Genomic DNA, 17,134 nt, shown 5'->3' with positions numbered 1-17,134 from the left:
CCAGGGGTCCCAGGACTCCTTAAAGCATGCTGGTGCCGGACACAGTGGCTCATGCCTATAATCCCAGCACGTTGGGAGGCTGAGGCTGGTGGATCACCTGAGCTCAGGAGTTCGAGACCAGCCTGGCCAACATGGTGAAACCCGTCTCTACTAAAAATACAAAAATTAGCCGGGCGTGGTAGTGGGTGCCCGTAATCCCAGCTACTTGGGAGGCTGAGGCGGGAGAATCACTTGAACCCTGTAGGCGGAGGTTGTAGTGAGCTGAGATCACGCCACTGCACTCCAGCCTAGGCAACAGAGCGAGACTCCATTTCAGGAAAAAAAAAAAAAAAAAAAAAAGCATGCTGGAGGGCACTGTGGCTGCTGTCACAAATTTCAGAGTGTAAGGCAACACAATTGTGCTACCCCACAGCTCTGGAGGTCAGCATCCGTCACAGTCTCCTGGGCTAAAATCCAGGTGCCGGCCAGCTGTGTTCTCCTCGGGAGGCTCTAGCGTAGAATCCGTTTCCTTGCCCGTTCCACCTTCTAGAGGCTGCTGGAAGGAGGGGTGGTGAACCTTGCCTGGTGGGGAGGCCTGAGGAGTTAAGAGATCCAGAGCCCCTGGGGAGAGACCACAGAAAGAAGCAGGAGGGAGGGGCCACGGCTAGGGTGAGGCAGGTGATGCCATCGCCTTGGGTGCAAAATTTAAGGAAATGCTAAAAAAGCACAACTCCCAAAACCCTGTAATCAAGATAGAGGATATTTTAGTGTGACTTTGAAAAAATCAAAATCAATGCAAAAAATTCATGATACACAAAATATTAAAGCTTTTTTTTCTTTTTTCTTTTTTTTTTTTTTTGAGACACTGTGTTACTCAGACTGGAGGGCAGTGGCGGCGTGATCACAGCTCACTGCAGCCTTACCTCTCTGGACTCAGGTGATCCTCCTGCTCAGCCTTCTGAGTAGCTGGGACCACAACCGTGGGCCACCACACCTGGCTAATTTTCGTATTTTTTGTAGAGATGGGGTCTCACCATGTTGCCCAGGCTGGTCTCCCACTTCTGGCCTCAAGTGATCCTCCCCGCTCAGCCTCCCAAAGTGCTAGGACTACCAGTGTGGGCCACCTCGACTGGCTTAATATCAAAGCTTTAAATAATGACAGATAAATAACAGCGCTGGGCCTAGCCGTATTGCAGCCCTAGGCAAAAGGACAAATCAGTACTACTGATCCTGACTTCATTTACAATTTTGATATTTTGTTCTTGGATATGCTTGCATTGATTTTGAATTTTCAAAATACGATTTATCTTGAAGAACGATTTTTTGGGCTCCCCCTTGAATTTCCCACCCCATGTCATCCCCTCTCCTGGCTGTGGCGGTGGGGGTGGGGCATCTGGCAATGACCGGCTGACCCGGGAGCCAGGGGTGTGGGCAGTTCCGGGGGCCACCCGCGCGCCGGGGTGTAGACGCTTAGCCGTCCTGCTTCCCCGAGCCCTGTCCTCTGGGGACAATCCTTTGCAGGAGGTCGTTCATCAGTGTTCCTCAGCCTGCGCCAGGCCGACCTCCCGCCTTTAAGGCGTGCATTGCTTTTCAGCCTGGCCCCTGTGAGACCCCAGTGCGTGGCCGGGGAGGGCGCTTCACCCACGCGGCGCGGGAGCAGCGCGGAGCCCGCAGCTGAGGTCCCGCCCGGCGCCCGGTTCCTGCAACTCCAGGCGTGGCCAGCAGGGGGCGGCGTGGGCACGCTCGAGGCCCCGCCTGGGACCCGGGGCATTTCCTTCCCTCTTCCGCGGCTTTGCCTTCCTGCAAACGACCCTGACCCGGGGCTGTCCCGGGTACTGCTCTTTAACCCCCTGCTGCTCAGGTCCGGCTCCTGGGGAGGGAGGGGCTCTGTGTTCTGGTCTTGCGGGGCAGCAGCGTGCTTTTCTTGGATCTGAATTGGGAAACCATGAGCAGACCCAGGCACTCAGTGTGTGTTGAATGTTCCCTGTATCTCCAGACTCTTCACGCAGCCTAAAAAGACGGCCACGCCTGTAAGTGTCACTTTGCAGATGTAGAAGCAGAGGCTCAGCAGGGCAGATCTCCTCCCGAAGTCCCGGGACCATCAGGTAAAAGGTCGAGTCATACTCAAGTCTCCCTGCTCCACATCTGAACGCATGGCCTCTGTCACCTTGTCTTGTGAACAAGGCTGGTGTGGACCCAGGATGCAGGGTCTCCACTGAACTCCGGGGGGTTGCCGAGGTGGGAGCGTGACCAGGAGCCAGGGTGGAGTGCATGACCCTGCCCCTGGGGCCCCTGTCCTGTTTGTGGCAATGAAGAGTGAGGGAGAAATACGGAGAGAAGAGGAAGCATTTTGTGAATGGCTGCAGCAATATGAGTCTCCACTCCTAGGTCCACCTTCCAGTCTCCAGGGGGAGTCCCTGGAGAGCCTAGAACCTGAATTGTCTGTGTCCCCACCTCCAAGCACAGATCCAACACTGAACAGCACCTGCACTGGTTCTGCCCAGTTCCTTGTACTCACCATTCCAGTCTGGACCCACATGCCAGGAAGCTAAGTTCCCCCAACAGCAGCCCCCAGCCAGTGATGGTGGGAACGGAGGATAAATACCCCAGCTCCCTTGCCCCACAGGTGAGATAACCCTGAGGGTGTCCAGCACCTCTCCTCTGGGGCCCATGTGGCAGCTGGCCTTGATGACACCTTGATTAGCCTCCTCAGTCTCACCTGCCTACTCCTTGGACTTCCTGGGACCACCTCCCCTATAAACTACCTGCCCTCAAATCCTCACTTCAGGCCATGCCTCTGTTAAGCAGAGACCCTTGATACCACTGTGATGGTGGTGATGTTAACATTCATTGGTGCTGTTTCTTGAGCACTTACTGTAGGCAGACGTTGTGGAAAGGGCTTTGTGGGGTGAACTTCATCAAATCCTTGCAACAGCCCCATATTGTGATGAGGAAGCCGGGGAGGTGGTCACGGGGCTGCTAGGATTCGAACCCAAGTCTGGAATGAGGGAGTGAATAAGTGATGGGGGCCTGGATTCCTCCCAGGACAGTGGCTTAAGATGGAAACTAGACATTATGGAATGTGGGCATGTTTGGGGAAGCCAGGAGCACATCCCAAGGCTTTCAAGAGTCACTCCCACAGAGGGCAGGTCACTTTCTCAGTCCCGGCCAAGTCTGGCGGGGGAACCCTACTTTCCTCTTTGTGTGTTTTATGTCTCACTCATTTTCTACAGTAGGTAAATATGCATTACTTTTCATAATTTGAAAAGAAAACCATAAAAAAGTAAGGCTTTCAGATAAGAGCACACTTGGACACGTTAGTTGGGAAAATGTAGCTAAAGGGAGCTGCTGGCAGGATGCTTGGTCAAGGGTGGTTTCTGGGATGAAGATGCAGCCGATGACTGAGAGGCTGATTCGAGTTGATCTGTGGAGAAGCCACACCTCTCAGCCTGCACCCTGTGCGTGGCGCCACATGGTAGTGGTGGCTGAGGCTCGGCGGACTGCCTTGGTGAAGGAGATGAGACCTGTGAGAGCTGCTTAGCGATTTTTGTTGCAAACTGAGGAAGTATCTGGGGTGGATTAGGGCCCAGACTAGGGAGGGAGCTGGGATTGCTGTACTTTCACAGAGGGTTTTCTTTCCCAGGGTATGGGGCCAACACTTGGTCATGGGGCTTTGGTTTCTCCAGGTGTAGGGAAGGACCCTTGGCCCCTCTGCTTCAAGGCAAGCCCGTTGTGTCTGACCCCAGGCAGCAGGGGAGGGTTTGGGCCCACTACCCTGGTGGTCCTCCCCGGGGTGTGGACAGAGGCTTGAGAGTCCCCCACTTGGTGAGGGGGAAGGAGGGAATTCTGGGAGTCAGGAGGGTGACAGGCCCTGGCAGGTGGGGGTCTTGGCTAGTACCTTCCTGCCAGAACAGGATTCCACAATCCAGACAGATGGGGGAGAAGGTGGGGGTGGGGGAAGACTGACGGCATGTGACAGTGATGGCTGGGTTTTTTGTTGGCGTCTGGCTGGTGACCTTTTGGGGGAATGGATTCAGAAGTGACTGCTATTTGTCAAGGCCCAGTTCAGAGATGCCAGTGGGGGTCACCTCCTCAGGATTAAATGTCAGGGCTCTACTGTTGCTGGAAGTGGGATATACATCCCTGCAGGACACAGGCTGGTTGGGGCTTGGCAGGCTCCTGAGCCCAGGCGTGTCTGCAGAAATGCAGGTGTGCCTACCTCATGTGCTGTAATGTTAATTTGTGACTTGCTCTTGTGTGCGTGTGTGTTTTTCCTTTCTCCTCTTCCCAGAAGGCGGTGGAACTCCTTTATCAGGGTTTTGTGGTATGGAGTGGGGGACTGAAATTGCCCACTCCTGGTTTTTATTTTCAAAAGGAAGATGCCTTGTGGGGGGCATGGCTGAGATAGTGAGAAAAACAGCCACCAAGCTGGGAGGGGGTCCTAGGTCTGGGGGGGCCACAGCCCAGTCTCACAGCTTCCTGGGCAGATGGCAGAGTCTGCATTGGTAGGGCTGCCAGGAATTCCTGCCAGGCTAGACTCTGGATGTCCAGGCCCCTGCTTCTCCAAAGCCCCTCTGCCTCCACCTCTTGGCCTCTGCCCTCAAGAGACCCTTAGGGTCTATGTATATCAAGGGCCTAGGGACCAGAGCCACACCTCAGGGTTTGAAGTAGGCTCAATCACTTTGCTGGTGGCCTTAGGCGAGCCTCATCTGCGATAGGAATGGTGCCCCTCTGTAATCTGCAGTCAGGATTATTTAAACACATAAAGCACTTAGAGCAATGCCTGGCATAAAGGAAGTGCTCAATAAATAGTTGCCCTTGCTGTTCTTGTAAGTGATGACTGACCATTGTGAACTGAGAGTTCGGGGCTTCCCCAAGAGTTTGGCTCCATGCTAGGCCTCTGGGGCTTTGAGAAGGTGCGGGCGTAACAGCAGCCTCCATTTGGCTGGAACTGAATTTCTCATCAGCCCAGTGGCATGGGGGCTGGAGGCGCTTCTAGGGGGTTGGAAGAAAGTGGGGAATGAGTATCTCGAGAGCCCCAGTAAGCCCCAGACTCATGACCCCCTCTCGTAAGAGGCTCCTCAGATTGGGCCTGTGGTCTCCAAGGGTAATGGTGGGGACAGCTGGCATCCACTGCGAGAACCCACCCTGTGAGTCATCTGAGTGGGTCTCCCCAGGGTCTTTTGAAGTCAGCTATGAGACCCCCATTTTATAGGTCAGGGCCCCATCAGGGGCTGCCCAACACTCATGGCTGGAGAGTGGGGGACCAGGGATAGAAGTACGATCACCTCCTTCAGGGCCTCTGCACATTGGACTCAACTGCCCTTATGGGGACACTGACTTCCCAGGGGGGACTTGGGCACAGGGTCTCCGCTGTCAGGACCAGCTCTACTCAGGGCGCAAGCCAAGCCAAGACCTGGTGCCCCAGCCCGGCCTAAGTTAGTGATGGAAGTGAGACCTGAACCCAAGCCAGCTCCCAGCTGGTGACTAACATGGGGACTATCACCACCATCCCCCTTGTCCATCCCGTCACCCAGGGACAGAACAAGTGACCACACCAGGACGCTTCTCTCTGGGACAGATGCTAACCTGCAGTATGGGCATGATCTGGCCCTCTCCTGGGTAGATGGAGCTGTGGCCCCTTCTCAAGTGATGGCTGCTGTTGGAGGAATCCCTATTCCAAGCTCCAAGGCACAGCCCCTATGGTGCGTGCCTGCCGGGGCATAAACTCAGAGTCCATCCATGTCCTCTCCACACTACAGGGAAGACACAGATGAGGCCCTGATCACTCAAGAGGAAACCGTTCACCTGGGATAATGGGATGCAGTGGCTGCGGGTGGCCAGTGGGGACTTGAACCCATGCAGTCCGGTTCTGCCCAGTTGCTCAGCGCACACTAGGGCTGCTGGGGGAGGTGCTCCTGTCCTGGGAATGCAGATTCTCCCTGTGCTGAAGTTCAGAGAAAGAAAAGGAAGGAAAAAGGAAAATCTTCTTCCCTCCCATCCCCTCCTGTTCCCCGTTTCTCGCTCACTCTGTCTTCCTGTCCTTTCAATGTCTTCCTGCCTTTCTTTTCTTTTTCTGCCTGCCTGTCTTTCTGTCTCTCTCTCTCCCTTGTTTTTGCCTCTACTTGTCTGTTTTTCTTTCCCTTCTCCTCTCTTTCTGTCTCTGTCCCTCCCTCCCTCCCTCTTTTCCTTCTCTCCTTTCTCCTCCCACACCCTGGGGCGGGGGATGGAGGTGGGGGCTGTACTTGTGCTCTGAGCCTGCCCGCTGTGGGGACCTGACCTTTTCTGCACTGAGGGGAAAGAATGGGGTAATTAGCTTATATAATCCCCGGCCTGCCTGCTGTTTGCTGTGGATGTGGACAAACTCCATGAAAATGTGGCCTTCTGGGCTGCTGCTGTGGGATCCCTTCAGAGGGCTCGGTATGCTGGCCTGGCTGGGTCCTGGGAGGGGAGCAGGGGCTCTGGAAGGCAACTCTGGGTGCGGTCCTTTCACAGCCTTTCCTGGGCTCCCTCCGAGGTGTCTATGAACTTGTGGAGGGAGTGAGGGTATGGGGAGGAGCAGCAGCTTCCCCAGGGACTCAATAACACACCAGTGCGTTCAGATTCTTTCCAAAAAATTAGAGGAGCGTGTGCCCTCTGCAATTACGTTTCTTCCCTGATTCTAAGCCTGAGAACAGCTTTGGTCTGGGCTGATGACGTTCCCATCCTCCATTTTCTTTCTCCTGAAAGAAAGGAAGGAGCTTTGTGGTTTCGAACTCTCCTCTCCTCGTGCTGTGAAGGTACAGTGACAAGCTGCACTCACACCCGCTTTAGGAGCTTGGTCTCCAGATGTGCTGGGGTAATTTCTGTTTGCATAAAAAAAGTTATAATAAGCCTTTGAGACCCACGTCTGTACAACATCCCACAAACTCAACTCTCGGGTGTCTTGCAACCTGAAGCCACGGCCTGGGCCTCTATTTCAAAGGCTTGGCAGGAAATTCAATGTATCTGATGGATTTATGCATTTATTATTTCTTTAAAAACTTCTCTAAAGCCGAAGTAATACAGGACAGTGCATGCGCGATTGTGCAGCCCTAGGAGCGTTCACAAACTGAACACATCTGTGCCGCCGGCATCCAGATTCAGAAACAGGAAGTGACCAGCACAACCCCCTTCATGCCCCTCCCAACCACCACCGCACAACGACCCCACCATCCTGGCTTCTGTAGCATTGATCAGATTTGTCTGTTTCTGCACTTTATATAAATGGAATCATACAGCCTGTTCTCTTTCGTGTCTGGCCCAACATTCTGCAGATTTATTTTTATCTCTGATCCCACCAGAGCAGTTTTCCCGAGGCTGGGAGAGATAAGCAGGTCTCCCGGGTGGGGACTGCCGGCGGAGTGATGACCAGGTGACCCGATGGGCACTGTGGATGATGGAGATCTACCGCGGCAAACCGGTGCCTCAAGGGCCTGTCCTGGCCCTGCACTGTGTTGAATTTCACCCGTGCAGTGGGTAAAATATATTCCAATATGTGTATCAGAAATTGGGAAAAATATGTAAAAGAATAATTTCACGCACATCACCCAGAGTTGACAACAGTCATGTTTTTTTGAGGTGAAATTAACATGACATAAAATGAACCGTTTTAAAGTGCACGATTCAGGGTCCTTTAGCACTTTCACCATGTTATACAGCCATCGCCTCTATCTCTGCGTCTAGCTCCTGTTCGCTGCCCAGCCCCTGACAACGGTGAATCTGCTTTCTGTTCCTAAGGGTTGATTCCTTCTGGATTTGTATCAACTGGACCATGCAATAGGTGACCTTTTGTGTTTTCTGGCCTCTTTTCCGAGCTTATCCACGTTGTAGCGTGTATCACGACTTCATTCCTTTTAGTGGCTTCCAGTCATTTTTGCTTCATGTCATTTTTTTAAGAAAAATAAAGAAATGAAACATTACTGGTAAACTCGATGAGTCTGCTCTTCTAGAGGGTCACTTCTGTTCCCCAGCTTCATCTCTGGGGGAAACAACAGTCATGAAATTTGTCCTTCAGAGTGTTTTTTTGTTTCTTAAATTGGGAATTATATGCCAAGATGAGAATGTGTTTCCATCTTCTTTGGGCCAATCAGAAGGTCAGGCTGTACTGGAGCCCCGCCCCACGGCAGCCATTGGCTGCAGCTTCCTGGCCCCGCCTCTCAGGTGGGCTTGAGTTCTGCCCACGGTCCTGGCCCCACGGCCCCACGGCCCCACGGCCCCACGCGGCGCAATTCACTTGTCTGCCGCTTCCTTCCCAGCCTCTGAGTTTTAATCCCTAAAGGATTTCACAGTCCAGGGCTCCCCAAACACTTGTCTGTGCCCCACAGCAGCCTCTGCTGAAGTTTCCTCTTTTTGCAGATATATGAAGAAAATAAAGACATCACGTCTTTTCCATCAAGATCTGATTTAAGGGTGAGCCTCTATTCTAAGATACCATTTCTCTACCTTCTCAGTTAAAAATGTTCTTTTTTTTCTTTTCTTTTCTTTTCTTTTTTTTTTTTTGAGACAGAGTCTTGCTCTGTTGCCCAGGCTGGAGTGCAGTGGCGTGATCCAGGCACACTGAAGCTTCTGCCCCCTGGGTTCAAGCAATTCTCCAGCCTCAGCTTCCCGAGTAGCTGAAATTACAGGTGCACACCACCACGCCCAGCTAATTTTTGTATTTTTAGTAGAGACGGGATTTCGTCATGTTGTTCAGGAGAGCTCAAACGATCCGCCCCCCTTGGCCCCCCAAAGTGTTGGGATTACAGGCGTGAGCCCACCTTGCGCGGCCCAAATGTTCTTTTATGAGATAATTGTGACAGTGAATGAATGAGCCTAGGGGTGCTCAAGCTTTTTCTGTAAAGGCCCAAAGTAAATATTTTCAGTTTTACGGGACCCGAAGTATCTGTTGCAGCTACTCAGCACTGTTGTAGCGCCAATAGTAGCCACAGACAATATATACAACAAGCGACAGGCTGTGTGCTGGTAAACCCTAATTTACAAGAGGTTTTGGGCCGACTGTGGCCGTTGGGCCATCGTTTGTCCGCTGTTGATCTAATAGATGGTAGTGGTGGATATATATTTTTAAGTGTTCTTTACTGGCAAAACCCAAAATTTAGCAATGGTGGAAGTTACTAGTCCCTGTGGTAGATATTACGAGTGCTGATGAAGATTTCCTGTCCCCTTGAAGTTAGGCAAGGTCAGGTGACTTGCTCTGGGCTATGAGATATGAGTAGAAACAACACGTCACCTCCAGGCTGAAGCATTTCCAGGCTGGTGTGCACTGCAAACAACAACAACATCCACCATGGCCCACACTGTCTGCCATCACGGCTGTCTCTACCAGAGGTGTGCATCACAGTGTCACAATGCCTGTTCTTTCACAGAGATGATGGTGCTGGAGGTGGGTGAAGCAGAGAGTTATGCTGAAGGATGGTTGGGGAGGTGGGTGGGGCAGAGGGAGCCGAGACTTGTGCATGGGCTGGGTGGTGAATGAATGCTCTGGTCACTGACTTGCCTGTGAATGTGACGAGGAGCAGAAGTGTGTTGGAGTCGGTGTGGGGCTGGATGGGGCGGGGAGATGCCTGCTGGAATCGAGAGTTTCATTTTTGACATGTCAGGTCTGAGATGCCTTTTAGAGATCCAAGTGGAGAAGTCACAAAAGCAGTTGAAAATATGAGTTTATTTCAGAAATTATCAATTGGAGGCTGCTGGCTTATTGAGTTTAACTTGCATAGTATTTGTTTATTTATTAAATACTATTTATTTATTGAGACAAGGCCTTGCTCTGTTGCCCAGGCACGTGCAATCACACGATCATAGTTCACTGTAGCCTCGACCTCCCTGGGCTCAGGCGATCCTCCCACTTCAGCCTCCCAAGCAGCTGGGATTACAGGTATGCACCACCACACCCTGCTATTTTTTTGATATTTTTTGTGGAGATGGGGTTTCACTGTGTTGCCCAGGCTGGTCTCAAACTCCTGGGTTCAACTGATCCTCCCGCCTCAGCCTCCCAAAGTGTTAGGATTACAGGCATGAGCCACGGCGCCCGGCTTACTAATAATTAAAAACATTAAACATTTCAAAGACATTTTAAAATCGGGAGATTTTACATTTATAAAGTCCAAATTGTTCGGCTTCCTTTGGAAGCTGGAAAGATCTGGCTGTGCTGGCCCCTGCTTCCCCAGGCAGTGACCCGTGGCGCTGAGGGGCAGCTGCCCTCTCAACAGGACATGGGTTCTACAGATGCCATTGTCTCTGCCATGCCCTTCAGGATCCTTGATCGTGAATTTACGTGTCTGTTACCATTTATTGTTTTGTTCAGGATTCAGCTTTCCTTGTAGTAGAGAGAAATCTTGACTCTTTCTCCACACCCATGTCTCCGCTGAATGCTGGAATAAAACAGTGCAAGAGAGGCATATTTTAAAGAAAGGAGAACGGCATATACTTTTTCTTGCACTTGCTGTGTGTTAGAGGATAACCCCTGCCGTAGCAGCCAGCAGATGAATTTGAACTGCTGCCTGGGAGTGCAGCTGCCACCTGGTCTCTGCACCCCCGAGATCGGGATGGGCCCGGCACCATCTTAGTAGTTCTCTGGCTTTCGTTGGTGCAAGTATTGGAATGTGCTTTGTATTTTTGAATAATTATTTTATAAAAATGAGTAGGGAAAACAGGAAATTGCTAAAACCAGAGATGATAAGTAAAGGTGTCTCACACCACTGTTGTCGTAACCACGATGAATGTCATTGTACAACAAGGCGCATCCGTGGCCCATGTGGATGCTCAAGGGAGGCAAATCCAATGGCTTCCTGTTTAGTCTTCAGATTCAGCACCTCTAAAGAACAGGTGTTGAGCTGAAACATGGCACTCACTATTACATCTAAGGCAAGGGGAATGAGGAACTTCGTAAAAATGTTTTCTCTTTATGAGAAGAGAAGCTCCCTAGTGATATATATGGGGATTGCTAAGATTTTAAACACTTAACCTTTGTACATGTTTTTAGGACAGCATTATATTTGAACATTGGAGGTGATTGTAATTTTATCTATCTATCTATCTATATCTATCTATCTATCTATCTATCTATCTATCTATCTATCTATCTACCTACCTATCTACCTACCTACCTACCTACCTACCTATCTATCCATCTTTCTACTTACCTACCTACCCTACTTATCTAATCTATTTATTTATTCTCTAGACAGGGTCTTGCCCTGTTTCCTAAGCTGGTCTCAAATTCCTGAGCTCAAACCATCCTCCTGCCTCAGCCTCTCAAAGTGTTGGGGTTACAGGCATGAGCCATTGCGCCTGGCCTGTAATTTTATTGGAATATGATATTGTGGAGATTCTATGGGACTGTGACTGTCTCAAGGGCTCAATGACCTGACTCCATCACCAGCAGTTTCTTCCTTCTTTTAATAAATGTTGAGCAGCTATTATGGGCTGGGCATTTTCTTAGACACTGTGTATGTAATGGTGAGAAAAGTCAGGCATGATACCTGGAATACCAAGTTGCTAGGGGAGTCAGATATTTGTAAAAATATCACACAAAAATGCAGAAGTTTTAGGTGACAAACTGTTACGAAGGAGTAGTATTTGTTGCTCCAATGGCGTGGAAGGTATCACAGGGCTGAAAAAGCCGCTCTCAGGAAGGGCTACCAGCTGCCAGCTGGAGATGAGTGGGAGGGTGTTGGTCAAAAGGAGAAGCAACTGTTGTGGGGTCTGGGATTTCATTTTACTTTACATATAAGCTCGTAAGTTAGAGTGCTACTGATTCATGGATGCTGGCAGAAGACACAAGACTCCTGGATCAGAGACAAAGGACTTCATGACTCACAGCACAATAAGTAGCCTGCGCTTCAGCATGTGTGTGCCCTTGCCCTCAAGTCCCATGGACATGGTGGGTTTGTGTTACAGCTGAGGAATGCGGAGCTTGGGAACCAACCATTTCATAGCAAGCAGGAAGAAGGCCTGCTCTTTGTCTGGAGGGAGACATTGCCTTGTCCCTAAAGGATGCTGGCTGCAAACACAGCCCTGAAAAAGGGCCCCAGGTGAAGAGCAGTCAGGGACTCGCATCCTTGGCACCTGTGGTGGATTTGCTTTTAGTTTTTTATTGCTGCTGTAATAAATTACCGCAAATTCAGGGGCTTGAGACAGCACCCATTGATCATCTCACAGCTCCGTGGGTCAGAAATCCAGATGGACCTTGCTGTTCTCTGCTTAGGGTCTTACTAGGCCACAATCAAGGTGTGAGCTGGCTTGACTTCTTAGCTGGAGTCTCTAGGGGAGAGCCCACTTCTCTCCCATTCAGGTGTTTGGCAGAACACAGCTCTGGTGGCTGCAGGATTGAGGCCCTGTTTCCTTGCTGGTTGTTGGCCAGGGGTGTTTTCAGCTTCCTGAGGCTGTGCTGCCTCCTCATGAGCTCTGCTCCAGCCTCAAAGTATCAATGACAGGTCACGCCCCTCTCATGCTTCAATGTCTCTGACTTCCCTTTCTGCCACCAGCCGGAGAAAACGCTCCACTCTTAAGAGCTCATAGGATGACACCGGGTGATTGCACTTGGATAATCCAGGCTCATCTCCCTGTCTTAAGGTCAAAGATGCCATAGACCCTAACATAACCATGGCAATTACATCTCCCCATAGTCACATTTTCTGGGGACAATGATGTGGAATCCTGGGTGTGCAGTGGGGACACTTTTAGAACTCTACCTCCCACGCCTGGCAAGAGGTGTAGGTGTGTGAGAGATCCCTGGAGGACAAAGGTGAGCTCTGGGCAGAGGGAGCAGCCTATGCCACGTCTGTGGGTGGTTCCCTGTGAACTTGTGCGATGCGCACATGGTCCTCTGGTGGCTCTGGAGTCATGCAGGGTAGGACTTGAGGTCTGGCTCCCCTGCTGTGTGACACTGGGCAAGTCACTTCACCTCATATAGCTTCTGTTTCTCCCCCTCAGATGGGGGCTTATACAGGATGGAGGATGCAGGGTTGCTGTGAAGGTGGAATGAGTTTAGCACAGTATCTGGCTGCTGGGAGCAGCCTGCTGGTCTGCAGATACAGGATGGACCACCCTCCCCACAAAACCTTGTCCAATGCAGACAGGTACGGGACACACACCGAGAGGTAGGAAAAGTTGATAACTTGCATCATGAGGCTTCCAGGGGACAGCAGAGCAGATTTCCCAGCAGGTTTGAAAACGGCTGGAGAGTGCAAGGAAAGGAGGCCGGTTGGGGTTTTTATGGGGCCTGGGGTGGGCCTGGAGGATGGCTGGAACGGCCCCCTCATGCCAAAGGGAAGAGCACCTGGGCTTTCTTACCAGCTTCCCCAAATGGGGGGCAGATGGACAGATTTAAAAGGAGTCAGCAGGCAGACATCAAAAAGTAGGGTCAGACTCTTTAATACACTGACATTTGGTAGGACCCAATAAATGTGAGCCATTGTTTTTGTACCCTCTTCCTCAGTGGCCGTCCAGCACCAGCCCAGGTTCAGCCCTGGCCATGCACCCCTCCTGCTGGGCACCCTACGTCCAGGCCTCTGGTGGGGCCGGCCCTTCCCCATAGCACCATGCTTCCCACGGCACGAGTGGCTCCTCCTTCACTCCTGGGTCAACACTGCCTTTGTATTCTCAAAGGACAGTTATAGTCACACATCGAGAAGCAAGATTTACTTGCTAATTAAAAGGGAGCTTTCTGAACAGTAAATCAATCAATCATAGCCATGCACAAACACTCAGACAACAGTTGCTTACACTTGTGTTTAATTTCTCAGGGGGAGCAAGCAGCTCTCTCTGGGTGCCGGGGATTCCAGGTCTGTGGCTTACCCAAGAGCCCTCGTTTGAATTTCATCTAATCAGAATCATTACCCACCCATGAAGAACACAGCTTATTAGCCACACGATCATCTCCTAAAACTAAGGCCCTGTCAGGTCACCTCATAGTCATGCAATTAGGCTCAGCAAGCATAAAATCCAGAATTGTTTTGGGACCCATTTTTAAAGTTTAAATGAATGGCCCCAGAAAGGTATTAAATATTATTTTTTTCAGTGGGTATGAGAGAAGTTTAATTTATTTTGTGTTATTTTGAAGGAGCACCCAGCTTTCTCTTGAGCCCTGGCAACGGCCAGATTTAAACATGGATAGGTGCTGAAATAAATGTAGTTCACTTAATTGAAAAGCCTGCTGACGGCCTAACTCTATGGGCGGTAGAATCATGTTCATTAACAACAACAAGAGCAGCAGCAGTAAAAGTAGCACCAGCCAGTCTTTGTTGAACCTCTTGGCCACGCCAGATGTTTCAGCAGGTACTTTATCACCAGCGTCTCATTTGATCTTCACCCTGTTTCTGAAGAATCTCTTGCTTTGCTGCAAGAGATGAAACTAACATTGTGTCTGCACATCTGCTCTCTGCCAAGCCCTTTCCCCACGCATCCTTCTGTCACCCCCATGGGTCCCCATGTCACAGCTGGGGAAGGCAGAAGTCTGAGAAGTCCAACCACCTGCCCAAGGCCACACCCCTGGAGTGGGGAGTGTCGGGATTTGAACGCAGACCAGCCCGGCTCCTGAGTCTCCTCCTCCCACCTGTTCTCCTGCCTCTCCTTTTCCGCTGATTCAAGAGAAGGCCTTTCCAGCCCTTGGTGGGCCTCTACAAATAGTTTTTAGGTGATAACTTGGGACTAGGGATTGTGGATTATTTTTCTGGCTCTGTCCCCAAACTAAAAATGACAAATGTCACCTGGAAGGCTGATCCAGCTTCTGTAATTTTTTGAAACTTAAATAATTTTTACTGATACCTATGAGTGAAAATCGGGTCCTCATACATTGGTGGATCATGGTCTTCTCAGTCCCTTGTCCTGGGAACATCTCCATTGAGCATCTCATGCTATTGCAGGTGGCTTCATCAGAGAGAGTGAGATTGTGAGAGAGAGAGAGAAAGTGGTGGAGAGAGAGAGAAGGAAAAGGAGAGAGAGAAAGAGAAAGAGACAGAGAGAAAGAGAGAGAGGAGCAAGCTGGCAAGATGAAAGTCAGTCTTTTGTAACCTAATCTGGGAAGTGACAACCTATCACATTTGACATATTCTATTCATCGAAAGGAATCACTACATCCCACCCACCCTCAAGGGGCAAGGACTACCCAAGGGTGTGAATATCAGGAGGTGAGGATGCTAGGGCCATCTCAGAGGCTGCCTGCCACATTGGCCAAAGTGAATTGAAGCGATCTGATAATTACAACCACACATGAGGTCGTGAAAACTTCATTTTCAGGTTCTATAGTGGGCTTGTTTTGTTAACTGTCTTTACCATGCAGCTTCCATTCCCCCTACTTTTGGGAACCACCTTCAGATTTCCATCTGGGAGATGTCTTCCTCTGGTTCGACTTACGTGCCCTGTGCGCTGTGGCCGACTCCATCTCAGGGGTGGAGCCAAGGACTAAGCCAATCAGTGCACTTCATTTCTTGGGCCACACTGATGGGTTCAGGAAGGGATATGTCACCCAATTAGAGTCAATGAGACTTTTGTTGGGAATCCTGGGAAACAGCCTCTGGACGTTCTTCCTGTTCTACTTGATGCTAAAAGCAAGAGAAGTGGGGAGCTGCTGCACCTTTGTGACCACGAGGCATGTGAAGTTCTGGTGGATGTTGCACTGCCTCCTACTACAGAGTCACGACGCAGCGTGGGAAGGGGTTGGCTTGTTTGGCCCAAGGGAGATAAAGCCATGATTTACTCAGGAATGAGGATACGATACATTTCTGGCCAATGACACCCTCCAGAGGAGTTGCAGGGATGAGTGGGAAACCTTTCCCTCTTTCTATTGCCAGAGGTGAACAAGAAAGCATGTGGCCTGGGCCGCTGATGGTGCCCATCCGACAGCCAGGAAGAAAGCCAGTCTTTGACGAGGCTGGCATTGGGAGTGGCATGGCTGAGAGAGGTGGTTAAAAGCGTGCAAATCCTTGCTGAATTTAAGTTACTAGACTAGCCCTAGTGCTCTGCCTACCTGGGGACCTCCTGTCTGTGATCTAAGAAATAGCCTTGTCATTTCAACAATGCTGAGCCATGTTACTTGCAGCTGAAAGCAGTCAGATAGACCAAACTGAAGGAAATTGGAGCAGAAAAACCCTGGGTCTTGGTGATATTGCTTGAATCCCTGATCAAGCTGTGCCTGAAACCAGACCTACTTTTGAGTTTTCCAGTTACATGAGTCAAAACATTCCTTTTGTACTTAGACTAGGGATTGAGTTTCTTCCTCTTACAATCAAGAGAGTCCTGATCCAAGTTCATAACGAAAGGCAGATCCAAAAGAACCAACCTTACAATATTTTCTGTTGATGGCAACATTTTATGTCCAAAATCTCTTATCAGTTTCGAATTCTAAAAAGCTCTAAAACCTAGAAATATTCTTATTAGTTTGACACCAAGATTCATTTGTTGGCAGAACCTGAACCAAACTCATATGTGGCTCCTTTGAGTCTTTATTTCATTGAGTGTGAATATTCCTCACTTTTGTTATAAAATATTAATAGATTTCATTTCAAGGGGCTGCCTCAGACCTTGCTAGAGGGGTTACATATAATATATAGCATATGCAGTTTCTCAAATACACAAAATTATAAATTCCCCAACAATCTGGTCCCAGGCTTTGGGTACTGAAAACCCAGAGTCCATCATGACAGTGATACTCAGGTGAGGGTCGATGTGTAAGGGAAGAGTTGTGTTTTCCAGTAATTTTATTTTTTAGTTGATCATGTCATTTTCTTCTAACCCAAATTTAAGAGTTTCTAATTTGTCTTGGGCTGAAATGTGCTTGTGACAGAATCCATTCCGAGTCTCCAACCTAATTATGTTTTGCATCATTTCAGAGATGGTTCATTTTGACTGAGGCCCGTCTGGTGGTTCGTTGCTGTGATGTATTTCGGCATCGTCGACGCAGGTTCACCAGCCTCATCTCGACCTTGGAAATGTTGCGGTATTTTACAGTATGTGGTGACATTTATGGGCCCATTTGGACACCCACAAAGAGGTTGATTTCCATAGATTAAATGTCAAGTTTGAAGCCATCCAGGGTAATTGAATCCTTGAATGTTGTCCACTTCGATTCTCAGCTGGGGCTGTTGACTGGACATTTGTGCTCTGTTACAAACTCATGAGTGCAGCCCAAATTGCTTAA

The 17,134-nt window shown here is 49.9% G+C and overlaps 1 long non-coding RNA gene across 1 annotated transcript; it reads left to right on the top strand.

Moving 5' to 3' along the window:
• The first annotated feature begins 1,400 nt into the window (after nucleotides 1-1,400).
• LOC129394929 (uncharacterized) lies at nucleotides 1,401-16,942 on the top strand. The gene is made up of 3 exons (XR_008622339.2): nucleotides 1,401-1,840; nucleotides 1,976-2,084; nucleotides 16,827-16,942. It is a non-coding gene; the product is annotated as an uncharacterized LOC129394929 (long non-coding RNA).
• Nucleotides 16,943-17,134: the final 192 nt, after the last annotated feature.

This window comes from Pan paniscus, chromosome 21 (assembly GCF_029289425.2).
Source record: "Pan paniscus chromosome 21, NHGRI_mPanPan1-v2.0_pri, whole genome shotgun sequence".
In the NCBI taxonomy this organism is placed as follows: domain Eukaryota; kingdom Metazoa; phylum Chordata; class Mammalia; order Primates; family Hominidae; genus Pan; species Pan paniscus.
The sequence above is the reverse complement of the archived record's forward strand: the minus strand, read 5'-3'. Positions and strand labels throughout refer to the sequence as shown.